This window comes from Lactuca serriola, chromosome 9 (genome assembly GCF_051521515.1).
Source record: "Lactuca serriola cultivar US96UC23 chromosome 9, Lser_US96UC23_V15, whole genome shotgun sequence".
NCBI lineage: Eukaryota > Viridiplantae > Streptophyta > Magnoliopsida > Asterales > Asteraceae > Lactuca > Lactuca serriola.
Window position 1 is genome coordinate 79,904,196 of NC_136416.1, and position 14,802 is coordinate 79,918,997.

At 40.4% G+C, this 14,802-nt stretch overlaps 1 non-coding gene across 1 annotated transcript; it reads right to left on the reverse strand.

Annotated features, from left to right (window-relative positions):
- Positions 1-749: 749 nt before the first annotated feature.
- Positions 750-856, reverse strand: LOC145077516 (small nucleolar RNA R71). Its single transcript, XR_013693259.1, has one exon. It is a non-coding gene; the product is annotated as a small nucleolar RNA R71 (small nucleolar RNA).
- Positions 857-14,802: the final 13,946 nt, after the last annotated feature.

Below are 14,802 nucleotides of genomic sequence, written 5' to 3' on the forward strand. Positions count from 1 at the left end.
ATGGTGGACAATCTGTAGGTAGTCTTAAGCAGTTTTTGTTCGTTTTTATGTTTTTATTTTTGCTTTTGTTACAGTAGTTCATGACCCGTAGATCTAACACACTTTTGATACCACCACTTGAAGATCCAGAGTCATCCCTTCACAAAATGACGGATAAGAATGTAGGAGAAAACCAACCACCAAAGAAGTCGCCTTTCAAGGATCTTAAATCAGTTTTTGGGAAGAAGAAAGAGAAGAACGTGGGAGAGTCGAGCAATCAAAAGAAAGAAGAAAACAAGATTGAAAGCTTTGAGCAAAATCCTAATCCAAAAGATTCGGATTACGAGACCGAACCCGAATTCAAGTTAGAACATATTGAACCCGAAGACAAGCCGATAAACTTGATGGCAAACATTGCTGATATGTCCATGGAGGCATATAAGAAGAGAATCCGAGAGGACACCGGTCCAGGTCTTGTGTAGCCCGCCATTCCGCTGAAGGGAAACATTCTGTCCGCACTTAAAGAAGTACCATTTTCCGGGAAAGACCATGAGGATGCATATAAACACCTTGATGTTGTAAACGACATAGCGGATTACTTTAACTTCCCTAATGTTCCAAGAGAGACGACGCTTTTGAGAATGCTTCCCGTTACTTTCAAGGGAGCTGCTAAGGATTGGCTAAACGCACTTCCACCTGGTGTAATTACTACTTGGGCACATATGCACGAGCAATTTTTGGAACACTTTTTCCCACCTTCAAGGGTTGCTAAATTCAAGAAAGCTATAGCAAATTTCGAGCAAAAACTGGGGGAGTCACTTTATGAAGCATGAGAACACTACAAGGGGTTGATAAGGAATTGCCCCCAAAATGACTTGAATGAGAAACAAGAAGTGTTTATATTTTATGATGGGGTTAATGCCATGACGAGACAACTCCTTGATTCTCAAGGAACCTTAACTAAGAAAAATCTGGCTGAAATCAAGGAGTTAATTGAAGAGTTTTCCAAGCATTCTCGTGAGTACCATAATCCTAGACATGATGGGGCAAAAGGAATAGGTAGTGGGACTTCTGAAGACATGGCTGTTGTTTTAGCTATGCTAAACCCGATGGACTGAAGGATGACAAAAATGGACCAATCAATTCATACTATTAGAGTCGGTTGTGAAAGATGCAATGGTCCACACTTGACAAAAGAGTGCCACTTAGATGATAGTGAAAATAAGAAGGCTCAAGTGTTTTACTCGTGTGGAGATAAGTATGATGAAGATTGGAGGAAACCAAAGAAGGAGTGGTTACCATATGAAGAATATAAGAAGCAAAAAGAAGAAAAATATAGGCAGAATGCCCAAGGCTTCTACCAAAAATAACAACTGCTACTGGAGGCTTCAGAGAAAAGACACGATGAGACCGATGCGGTGATAAGGGAACACCAAATTCTCAGGAAGGATCAGCAATCCTTATTAAGGAATCACGAAGCATCGATTCAAAATATCGAAGCTCAACTACGTCATTTAACTACTTTGGTACATGAAAGATTATCTCCAAAAATTCTCGAGAAAATACCTCAACCACATGTTATAGTAATAGAAACCAAAGAGGATACCATCTCTGAGTTCCTTGAAGCACTTGAAGTCGATCCACACCCGTACAGACCAAAGCCGGAGAAGTATAAAGTTGAAGAAAAAAATGTTGCTGAAATATCAAACTCACGACGTGAGCATTCAAAGCTCACGATGTGGGCAGGGTCTGATCAGAAAAATTTTAGTAATGTTCAAGCTTATCGTCCTCCGTTACCATTTCCGTCTCGAGCTCATATTCATCCACTGGAACAGGAACACTTGAAATTTATGAAGCAAGTGAAGGGTATTTCATTCAACACCCCTTTCATTGAATCATTGTCTAAAGTTCATGAATATGCTAAGTTCTTGCAAGATCTACTTGACACTCGCCAACAATTAGAAAAGAATAGCAAGGTAATCCTTAGTGAGCAAAGTTCTAAAGTAATATTGGGAGAGTTACCAAAGAAAATGGGAGATTCTGGACGCCTCACGCTTCCGTGTGAATTTGGAAATAATACACAGACTTATGTTTTAGTTGATTCTAGAGCTAGCATAAATCTAATATTTATCAAAAGCTAAATCTTTCGGATTTGAAGGGTACAAGAATGGCAATTCACATAACCGTTCAATGACACATCCAAAGGGGCATTGTGGAGGATATTTTAGTGAAAATTGGGAAATTTGTTTTTCCAATTAACTTTGGTGTTTTGGATATGAAGGAATATGTTAATGTCCCAATCATTCTTGATCGCCCTTTATTAAATACTGCTCGAGCCTTCGTCGATATTCGCGAATCCAAACTTACTTTAAGAGTGGGAGATGATGAAGTTACTTTTGGAGTTGAAGAGTGTAATGCCCGTAGATCAAGGCTAGTTAATTTAGAGACGATAAGCGTCAAAAATGAATTTTTTGACGAAAGATTATTTAGAAGGAGTAATCTTAACTAAGTTGTAGTATATGTTACAAGGATTATATACATATAAAGAACGCCGAAATCTGAGTTATAACGAAGAAGTTATGACCTGTCGAAGTTTTGCGACAGAACCGGCACGACATAGCGCGACGTAAATAGTGAATTTATGATAGAGCGGCATTTGGATTTATCGATCTAAACGAAAGTCGTACAATACGTTAAACCGAGAGTGTGCATGAAAAGAACGCCCAAATCTGACTCTGTATGAGGAAGTTATGATTTTTCGAAGTTTCGGTTTAGCAGTGTACTACCCGAAGTTCGAATATGAGATTGAGCGATATTTAGCCGAAACAATCTAAACGAGAATTGAATATCTCGTCGATAGTAGTCCAACGGTGAAAAGACAGACGAAAACGGACGTCAGACGATGGAGTTATGATTTTCTAACAGAGCTTTCCTTTCTTGGCCTACTAAAAATAATATAATAAAAATAAAGTCAAAACTAGCCGATGAAGTCTAAATGAAAGTTATAGATCGTGTTTTTACCTACGCTTCGATATAAGAAACGTCGAAAACGGAGTTAGTATGTGGAAGTTATGAATTTTTGAAGTTCGGGGTGCAAAACCCCAAAACTGTCAGAGACCACGACGTGAAAACAGTGTTCACGACGTGGACTGGCTTCTGACGCCTTCTGCAGCCTGACAAAGCAAGTGGACGATGACGCATGCAATGACGTTTATGCCCACGATGTGGGAGCACTATTCACGACGTGAAAATCGAGAAAACAACAGATTTGAGGGGGCAGTCGTTTGTGGTTGCCAAATCTCTTTTCTCTCACCCGTATTACATTGATTTACGTGCAAAAAATACCCCCGAAGCCCCGGTATCATCCTGAGACCCGAAGTAAGTCCCAAAGTCTGAAGATCCCGAAAAGAAAAGAGTTTCCAAGCACAAGCTCTACCCGTGAGAAGCCCGGTGTGTGAAGATATCCCGGTTTCACCGGAGAATTGCTACTTGAAGAGCCGTAGTGTGTCCGAGCATAGTCTAAACAAGTGAGTGTATAGTCCCTTTCATAAACACGATTTTAATACAAGTATCGGTTGAATGTATTACATCTATGTTATGTGTGAGTGTATAGTCCCTTTCATAAACACGATTTTAATACAAGTGTTGGTTGAATGTATTACATCTATGTTATGTGTGAGTGTGTAGTTACTTTCTTCTAACACATAGATATGAAGTATTTGCTATGAAATACGTGTTATGTGTTTATATATTGTTTGTTTATTTGAGATGGATGTTGGATGACTGTTTTATACATGTTTGTATATGATTTAAACTATATATGTAATTTATATCTACAAATATGCTGGGTAGAGCATGGGTAGACGAAATAGTTGGTGTGTAATGAAAGATGAGTTTGAGGATGAGACATAAGATGATATAGATCATGAGATGAGGGTGACAGGTGAAAATGAGTGAAACCTTTACCCAAACGATGACCCTGTCATTCAGCAGAGTAGGGATGACAACCACGGATAATTCTAGACAGTCTAGTGGAATGCTGGCAGGTTCATAACCTGTAGGTGTTGCGAACGATGTGTTCACCGGTGTACTCTAAAAACCATGGCAGCTATAGATTTAGGCCCCATTTTATACGCATCTTTCCAGGTCCAAACAGATCTTTCTGTCTTAATGGACCGGAAAGACTGTTTGATTTGCACAAAAGATAGGGTCTTTCCCGATAAGATATGTCTTTCCCAGAAAGCCCCAAAATCATATCTTTCTGGCTGAATGGGCTGGAAAGACAATTATACACCAAACCCGCCTCTTTCTTTCTTTATTGGATTATTAATTTTTTTAAATAACTTTTTTTAAACTAATATTTTTTATTGAAATATTACTTTTTTTTTCATCATTCAGCACATTCAATCAGATGTACAATCAAACAGCATGGTTTCTTTCCCAGTCAGAAAACTTTCCCAGATAGCACTTTACCAGACATCACTTTCCTAGACAGAAACTATCAAACGGGACCTTAGTGCCTTATATAAATACAATGGTAGCTAGGGATTTAGTACTATGTAGATGAACCTTGGTAGCTATGGATTTAGTATTGTGTAGATGAACCTTGGTAGCTATGGATTTAGTACCGTGTAGATAAACCTTGGTAGCTATGGATTTAGTACTTTGTAGATGAACCTTGGTAGCTATGGGTTTAGTACTATGTAGATGAACCTCGGGCAGCCATGAACTTTGTGCCAATTCCTTAGGTCAATCCTTAGGAATGAATGAAGGAATGATAGTTGATTCTTAGGGTAAAACCTTAAGAAATAAAGAAGATAATGGGGATGGGTAATTGGGTTGATTGTTTGATGATTAAATATAATAATTATATTATTGTGGGTTGAAAATCCTATATGCTCACCAGGCTCCCAAGCCTGACCACTCAGTTTTCTTTGCATTACAGGTAATGGCACAAGAGTATAAGTTGGTGGACTTATCGAGAGATTTTGGATTATAGATCAGTAGTTATAATTAACTGTTGTAAGGTCTATTTTATACTGTTTATGCTTTTGGTCTGTATCGGAACATGACATCCCGAGATTTTATTATTTAATGAAAAGTACATTCTCTTTGAGAAATGTTTTGATAAAGTTTTATCATATCTTGTTTGGGAACAAATTCCGCAACTATTTTCTTTAAAAGATTACTCTGATTTATAAAACAAAGCATAAACAAATCGGTCTTTTCTGGCCATGAAAAAAGGGGATGTCACTATTGGTATCAGAGCATTAGTTTAAGCGAACTAGGAATTTGTAGGAAATTTCTAGACTTAAACTTAGGATACTAAGCGATGATTGTGAGTTGAGTGTGTCTTTTATATTTTGGGTAGTACATCTAAATTGACACAAGAACTAGTTTATTTAGTAATGATGCCTAAAATGCTTTTATGTGCTAAATGCTATATGGTTTCCACATATGAAATTGTTTGTTCGGACCTATGGTTTGTTGTCGACCGGATCTGGAAACCTTATATGTTTAGGATTCTAAGCGTACGAATACGGTATTAGAACTAGCATGTATTTTTTCGGAGTGATAAGGAGATTTATACGTCTATCGTAAATAAAACTTTCTTATCTTAAATTCTCACTCGACACACCGAACGTCTGCTTTGGTGTATAGAACTTTATGGTGAAGACTCGTAGAGAATTGAGTAAATGGAGGAAATGAAAGGCTTATGATAGTGAATGACACCTATCGGAAGATATCGTAAGAGTGGTATCTTGCCTGTAGAATATGTCTGATAAAACAACGGAACGTTTAGAGGGGTACGGTATGTCTGAAGTACACCTTCGATTGGCAGGATGATGGAACGATTGGTGTAATTCTTGAAGTTGTCCCATCGTCTGGAATTTCCATCACCAACCGAGTTGAAGTAGAATTCATGATTGAAGATACGCATGGAAGAAGTCCTAGTAGAGTCTAGGAAAATTTTATGATTAATTGGACACATTCGTATGTGTTAAATTTTTTTGTGATTTTAGGACTTGGGGAGTGCGAGACAATACTTGGGACGAGTATGAGTAGGTGTGAATAGTAGTAGAGATCTATACTACTGGAAGCACAGGACTCATGCTTGGATCAGGGAAAGTCACAAGGTTACCAAGAAGCTAGTAATTGGTCTCCTTTTATTCAAGTATGTCATTATCATCATTTCGGTAATGACTAATGAGATGATTGTTATTCCGACCCTAGTGGTCATATCAAATTGAGTCTGACTACGATGAGTTTGTTACATGGTTCAGAGGACCAAGTTCGATGTAGCATTTGACTAAAGTCAGAAGATTAAAATCAATGCGGTCATTGGTAACACGCTCGTTATTAAGAAGTTAGTAGCTAGAAATGCTACATGCTAAAAGGTGATTATATCACATTATAATATTAAGGAAGGTATATTCCATTCTGGAATTTGACTCTAAAAGAATTGAGTCTAAGCGTTGCATCATACGATGAGAGGTCATTAGAGCACGACCCATCGATCTGTTACAATAGATAAAGGAAAGTATTTATCCTAAGAAGAAGGAGTCCTCAATAAGGATTCATTTTGTAACTCATATGTTACGATTGAAAGTCCAACATAGTACGAAGAGCAGGTGCAAGATTGAGCATCACCTGTGGTCAAAAAGTCCAAGAATTAGATACTCATTCGAAGAAAAATAGAAGTTACAATGAAAATATATAACGTATGGAATCATTATACAAGCCTTATTTTCGTTGATGATTCTGGGAAGTAGTCATCATAAGGGGGAGATAATTGTAACGCCCGTAGATCAGGGCTAGTCAATTTAGAGATGATAAACGTCAAAAATGACTTTTTTGATGGAATATTATTTAGAAGGAGTAATCTTAACTAAGTTGTAGTATATGTTACAAGGATTCCGTACATATATAGAACGCCGAAATCTGAGTTATACCGAAGAAGTTATGACCTGTCGAAGTTTCGCGACAGAACCGGCACGACACAACGCAGCGTAAATAGTTAATTTACGATAGAGCAGTATTTGGATTTATCGATCTAAAAAGAAGTCATAGAATACGTTAAACCGAGAGTGTGCATGAAAAGAACGCCCAAATCTGACTCCGTATGAGGAAGTTATGATTTTTCGAAGTTTCGGCTTAGAAGTGTACAACCCGATGTTCGAATATGAGATCGAGCGATATTTAGCCGAAACAATCTAAACGAGAATTGAAGATCTCGTCGATAGTAGTCTAACGGTGAAAAGACAGACGAAAACGGACGTCAGACGAAGGAGTTATGATTTTCTAACGGAGTTTTCCTGTCTCGGCCTACTAAAAATAATATAATAAAAATAAATTCAAAACTAGCCGACGAAGTCTAAATGAAAGTTGTAGATCTTGTTTTTACCTACACGTCGATATAAATAATGTCGAAAACGGAGTTCGTATACGAAAGTTATGAATTTTTGAAGTTTGGGGCGCGAAACCCCAAAACTGTCAGAGACCACGACATGAAAACAGTTTTCACAATGTGGACTGGCTTCTGACGCCTTCTGGAGCCTGACAGAGCAAGTGGATGATGACGCATTCAATGACGTTTATTCTCACGATGTGAGAGCACTGTTCATGGCTTGAAAATCGAGAAAACAGCCCTATAAATAGATTTGAAGGGGCAGTCGTTTGTGGTTGCCAAATCTCTTTTCTCTCACCTGCATTACATCGATTTACGTGCAAAGAAATACCCCTGAAGCCCTGGTATCATCCCGAGACCCGAAGCAAGTCCCGAAGTCCGAAGATCCAGAAAAGAAAAGAGTTTCAAGCCGAAGCTCTGCCCGCGAGAAGCCCAGTGTGCGAAGATATCCCGGTTTCACCGGAGAATTGCTACTCGAAGAGTCGTAGTGCTGACCGAGCATTGTCTAAACAAGTGAGTGTATAGTCCCTTTCATAAACACGATTTTAATACAAGTATCGCTTGAATGTATTACATCTATGTTATGTGTGAGTGTATAGTCGCTTTCATTAACACGATTTTAATACAAGTATCGGTTGAATGTATTACATCTATGTTATGTGTGAGTGTGTAGTTACTTTCTTCTAACACATAGATATGAAGTATTTGCTATGAAATACGTGTTATGTGTTTATATATTGTTTGTTTATTTGAGATGGATGTTGGATGAATGTTTTATACAGGTTTGTATACGATTTAAACTATATATGTAATTTATATCTACAAATATGTTGGGTAGAGCATGGGTAGACGAAATAGTTGGTGTGTGATGAAAGATGAGTTTGAGGATAAGACATAAGATGATATAGATCATGAGATGAGGGTGATAGGTGAATATGAGTGAAACCTTTACCCAAACGATGGCCCTGTCATTCAGCAGAGTAGGGATGACACCCACGAACGATTCTGGACAGTCGAGTGGAATGCTGGAAGGTTCATAACCTGTAGGTGTTGCGAACGATGTGTTCACCGGTGTACTCTAAAAACCCTGGCAGCTATAGATTTAGTGCCTTATATTAATACAATGGTAGCTATGGATTTATTACTGTGTAGATGAACCTTGGTAGCTATGGATTTAGTACTGTGTAGATGAACCTTGGTAGCTATGGATTTAGTATTGTGTAGATGAACCTTGGTAGCTATGGATTTAGTACTGTGTAGATGAACCTCGAGAAGCAATGGACTTTGTGCCAATTCCTTAGGTCAATCCTTAGGAATGAATGATGGAAGGATAGTTGATTTTTAGGTTAAAACCTTAAGAAATAAAGAAGATAATGGGGATGGGTAATTGGGTTGATTGTCTGATGATTAAATATAATAATTATATTATTGTGGGTTGAAAACCAAATATGCTCACCAGGCTCCCAAGCCTGACCCACTCAGTTTTCTTTGCATTACAGATAATGGCACAAGAGTATAAGTTGGTGGACTTATCGAGAGATTTTGGATTATAGATCAGTAGTTATAAATAACTGTTGTAAGGTCTATTTTATACTGTTTATGCTTTTGGTCTGTATCGGAACATGACATCTCAAGATTTTATTATTTAATGAAAAGTACATTCTCTTTGAGAAATGTTTTGATAAAGTTTTATGATATGTTGTTTGGGAACAAATTCCGCAACTGTTTTCTTTAAAAGATTACTCTGATTTATAAAACAAAGCATAAACAAATCGGTTTTTTCTGGCCGTGAAAAAGGGGATGTCACAAAGACCGGTTTCAAAATGGTGATGCTCAATATGAAGTCTTCAACACAGGAGAAGGAAATGAGCTTGAAGAGTTGGAGAAGTTAATGGAAGATGAGATTCAACACGTGACACGTACAAAGCCACGCACATCGATTCATATGGTTATAGAAGTGATTGCATATAAAGCTCCAACATCTTGGGTGAGTAAGGAAAGTGAAGACCATCTAGTTGTAACATCCGGATTCCCTGGTATGGTCATTTGATTTTTTATTTTGAGATATGAGGAGTGATTCGACGAGTTGATGCCCTAACTCGTCGAGTAGGATCGTGAATGATGACTCGGATTAATGAGTGGACTCGACGAGTCAGTGAATGGACTCGACGAGTCCATGCTATTGGCAGAAACCCTAAATCCTTGGGCCTGTGCCCTATTTAAAGTTCCTTATGGCCTTCATTTACAGCTACCCTTCCAGAGAAAAGAACCCTAGCACATTGGAGCATGTGAAGTGAGAGAGAGCCATCTTGAGCCATTTTGTTGTGATTTTGTTAAGGAGGAGAAGTGATCCAGCAAGAAGGACCAAAGGAGGTTGTTGTTCTGAGACTTTCAAGCAAGGAGGCTTCACTTTGAGGTAGCAATTCGGACCTTTTCTTCTTTATTATGTAGGTATATTGAGTCAAGGGTTTCTTTACCCTTTCTTCAGTTGGAATAAGAAGCATGAGAAGTCCCAATGAGAAATAGACCTTAGATCTGGACCTTGAGAGGTCCAGAGAGTCCCAATCATCCAACTTTATGGAGTCCCTTTTGGGTTTTGGACCTTGGTTGTCATATTAAGAGCTAAATCATCAAATAGATCCATATGAGTGTTGCATGAGCATAAAGATTGGACCTTTACGTGACTTTTGAGTGTTTAAAGGTCAGATCTATAAGTTAGAGAAACATATCTGACCTTAGAAGGTCATTTGGGAGTTGCCATGGAGGAAACTCGCCGAGTCCATGAGAGAACTCGACGAGTCGAGTCGGGTTGCCCCGCGATTCATAATCAACAGTAACCCGTCGAGTCGAGTGAGGCCTTAGAAGGATTCAGAAGATGTGCATGAACTCTCCGAGTCCCATGAGTGCACTCAATGAGTCTGGTCAAAGTTGGACAATTGACTTTCGTTGACTTTTAGGGTTGGTCAACATTTGGGCTTTTGGGTCTTGAAGGGGTAAAATGGTCTTTTACCCTTCTAAGGAATTAAAAGGTGGATTATCTTATCCTTTGAGAGTCGTTCTTAATTATATGAAATTTTTATGTGATTAGGCAGAGGCTAGATCAGTATTCGAGATTCAAGATTTATCCGAGTTATCCAAGGTGAGTCTTCGATCAGACCGGACTTGAGGGTCCAACGAGTTAGACCGGATCGGAGGGTCCAACGAGCTACGGGACTGGAGGGTCCCGCTGAGACACATTGACTGGGGGGTCATACCGACTTATAGCCTCAAGTGACTTATGTGCTATATGTGGTGTTTTGGGGAACTCACTAAGCATTTATGCTTACCGTGTTATGTGATATGTGTTTTAGGTGCTAGCGAGGATCGCGGGAAGGCGCACGCCTGATCTGTATACACTAATGGAGTCTTTTGTATTTGAGATTCTAGGATGTTTTTTTTATTGTGATGACATTTAATACATTGAGTTTTGAAATCTCTTATGTGATGTGAGATGTTTTAAAAATGAAAAAATTGTTTTTCGAATTTATGTCGTTACAAGTTGGTATTAGAGCCTTGGTTTGAGGGATTCGGTTGCACCTTCGGGCGTATCTGAACTCAAACTGAGGATTTGAGAAAGTTTTTCATAAAAGAAACAATTTTTCTAAGAAAGTAAAAGATTTTGAGAAAAACATAACGGAGCAGTGTGTATGATCATCCAACGCCCGAACGGTCATTTCCCATAATACCCTTACCCTATGTGTTATGAGATATTATGTGATATTCTATGCATGCTTGAGTAGGCTAGGTATTCATATCTAGGACTAGAGTGACCTGTTTTGTGATGCCTTATCCTAGGAGAGTACTGCTACTATGAGCTCTTTGAGAGTGAGTAGGTAGCAGTGAGGAACTTACGAGTGGTCTACTGGAGGGTAGCCTGTGCGTAGCGAGATATAGAGTACTTGTGATCTGGGATCCTAGGACGAGGACTTGGAGTGAATGCTGATACGTTGTGGAAGGTAGTATAGGGCTTGTACTATTGGAAACACCGGATCAGTGGGGAGTCCAAGTAAGAATCCTTAGGGTACTAAGGATTCTTGTAGGGTTGAGTGATCGGGTGCGAGAATACTCGAGCGAGTCTTTGATCTCTTTTATGTTGTGTTTCAGAGACATCATGGTGAGTACGCGCCACGCTCCAGAGAGCAGTGGTGCCAGCGATGAGGAGATTTGCATGATGATTCATGAGGAGGTGGTTGCGGACATTCGAGCTGAGATACCAGAGATGTTTGGGTCTATCAAGTAGGGATGAAAGTGGGTCCAAACCCGGACCCGATGGACCCGGACCCGGAAAACCCGGAACCGGTTAACGGGATTTTATAGAACCGGAAACCGGACCAGTATATAGGAACCGGTTCCGGTTCGGTTCCGGGTATGGTTCCGGGTAAAGTGGGTCTAGAACCGGAAAACCCGGAAACATCAAAGTGGGTAGGTTGGAACCGGATAAAGTGGGTTTAGACCCGGAAAACCCGAAAAAACCGGAATTTTTTGGTAATTACTTAGAACTTAGTGGATCGAACTTTAAAAATTTTCATATTGATATCCCCACTTTGGGGGGCTGTAACTTATTGATATGAAACCACAATTAACAAAATTAGAGTCTAAAATCATGTACAAAATCTAAAATACACTCTGTAAAAACCCGCATGTCAATCCGAATTTAAACGAATGAGATATACTTGTGTTAATATTTTCACATAATACAAAGTACAAAAACAAATAGCTGAAAAGTTGAAAATTTTCAGTTTTGATATCCCGACTTCGGAGGACTGTAAATCATTGAATGTTAAACCAAAAATGACAAAATTATAGTCTAAACTCATGTACAAACTGTAGACTAGAAGTTGGAAAAAACCACATGTCAATCCGACTTCAAACGAATTAGATATGCATGCTTTAAAACTTTCACCGAATACAAAAAAACTAAAAAACTAAAAACTTTCAGCTTTGGTATCTCAACTTTTGAGGATTGTAAGTCAATGAATATAAAACTAAAAATGAAAAATTTATAGTCTAGAATCATGTACAAACTCTAAACTACATGTTGGGAAAAACCGTATGTCAATTGGAGTTAAAACGAATAAGATATGCATCTTGTAAATGTTTCACAAAAAGTGGTTCCGGCCCTAAAAGTGGTTCCGGTTCCAAAAACCGGTTCCGGATTTTAGACCCGGTTTACCCGGACCCAATGGACCCAAACCCGGATTACCCGGAACCCGGATAAAGCCAATTTTTAAACCCGGAACCGGACCCGGTTCTATATATTCCGGTTCTAACGGGTCCGGTTCCGGTTCGGTTCCGGTTCCGGTCCGGTTTTCCGGTTCTAAATCTCATCCCTACTATCAAGACCATGATGATTGAGACCTTTGACGAGCGGTACGCTGCTCTTACTGATGCTGCTGTTGCTACGGCCACCGCAGCCGTCAGCGCTGCTTGGCCGCAGGTGGTGACTCGTTGCTATACCGGGAGTTCAACAACACGAAGCCACCAGAGTTTGATGGGACTCAGGATCTGATAGTAGTGATGAGGTGGATCTCTGACATTGAGGGATGCTTCTACACCTGTTCTTTTCCGGAGCATCTGAGGATACGGTTCGCGCTGAACCAGCTTTGCTTGGGAGCGAAGGATTGGTGGAAGTTTGTGATGGTTGACTTCACTCCTGCAGAGATTACAACGGTGACCTGGGAGAGGTTCACCACCATGTTCCGAGATGAGTATGTTCCCCATATGGATAGGGAATGTTTAGCCCATGAGTTCTTGTCCCTCAATCAGGGGACGGAGTCCGTGACTACGATTACACAGATGTTTCATGAGAGGGCGTTGTTTTGCCCTGAGCACGTGTCTACTGAGCAGGCACGTATGAGCCGATATCTGAGCATACTGAGGAGGGACATCCGGGAGTTCATGGCGAACTCGACATACCGAACATTTGCCGAGCTCCAGCAAAATGCCCGAAAGAGGGAGATTAAGCTAGAGACTCAGGCCAGGGAGGAGGCCGAGTCTTAGAGGAGGGACAGGAGACTGGTGCAGTCTCATCCGGCAGCCAAGCGGGCAAAGCCTGCTGACGCGAGATTTGGGGGTCAAAAGGGCTGCACTTGTGGGAAGTGCGGCAAGAGCCATGAGGGAGTATGTAGACCAGGGGTGTGCTACAAGTGTGGCAAGGAGGGGCATTTCACAAGGGATTGCCCCAAGGGGTTTGCAGTTTGTTTTCACTGCAATCAAACCAGCCATTGAAAGGCGGAGTGCCCACAGCTTCTTCAGGGATCAGCACAGGGATCTGCACCTGCTTCTAGAGGTACTGAGGTCCGGCCAGCGAAGGCAGAGGCACCGAAGGCTCGCAGGAGTGTAACGACCCGTCTCTGGTATGTTGTTTCCATGTTATTTATTTAGAAGTTTTCAAGAGGGACTCGGCGAGTCTATAGCCCGACTCGTCGAGTAGAGACGGGATTTCGAGCACGTGTAAGTCGGCGACTCGACGAGTCCATATTCGGGACTCGGTGAGTCCGCCTGCCAGGAAGAAACCCTAAATCCCCGTGTTTGCTCACTATTTAAGCAATGTTATGTGCCCCAACTCGCCTCCTTCACCCTCAGAGAGCTTGTGAGAAACCCTAAATCATTCCTTGTGTGATTAAAGTGTTTTTGTGTGGATTCTTGAAGGATTGAAGAGGAGAAAGAAGAAAGGACCCAAAAGAGGAAGTGTAGAGCAAAGATCCAAGGCCAAGTCAGAGTTCATTGAGGTGTGTCTCGGAATTATTCTGTTTTGTGCTTAAAATCTCCATTAGAACACCTCTAAGGCTAGTTTAATGTATTTTCCAAACTTATTAGTTGTATGGATGCCTTGTTGGGTCGAGATATCCCCAGATCTGTTCATTTAGGAGTTTTAGAGCCCTGATCTATTGCCTTTTTCGAAGTTGCCTTGCATGAGAACCCTAGATCTAGCCTTATTATGCCTTTTGAGCCTTTTAATCTTCATGGATGCTTATGGGCACGTAAAGATAGAATCTTTACGTGTTAATCGAGCATAAGAAGCCCAGATCTACAAGTTATATGCGCTGGATTCAAGCAGAATCGAGTTTTTAGTAAATGCATGCATGCGACTCAGCGAGTCGTTCTTCGGACTCGGCGAGTCGAGCCGCGAGTCCCCGATTTTTCCCCTTTTGAGTGATTCCGAGTGTGGACCAGTGAGTAGTAGAATGGACTCAGTGAGCCGGAGGTCAGACTCAGTAATGGAGGGACTCGACGAGTTGTTCATACAACTCGGCGAGTCCAAGGCAATCTTCATAGATTCAAGAACAACTCGTCGAGTTGTTCATACAAATCGGCGAGTCGGATGCAAATAGCCTGAGTTCTAGAATCGAAAGGGAACTCGTCGAGTTGATGCC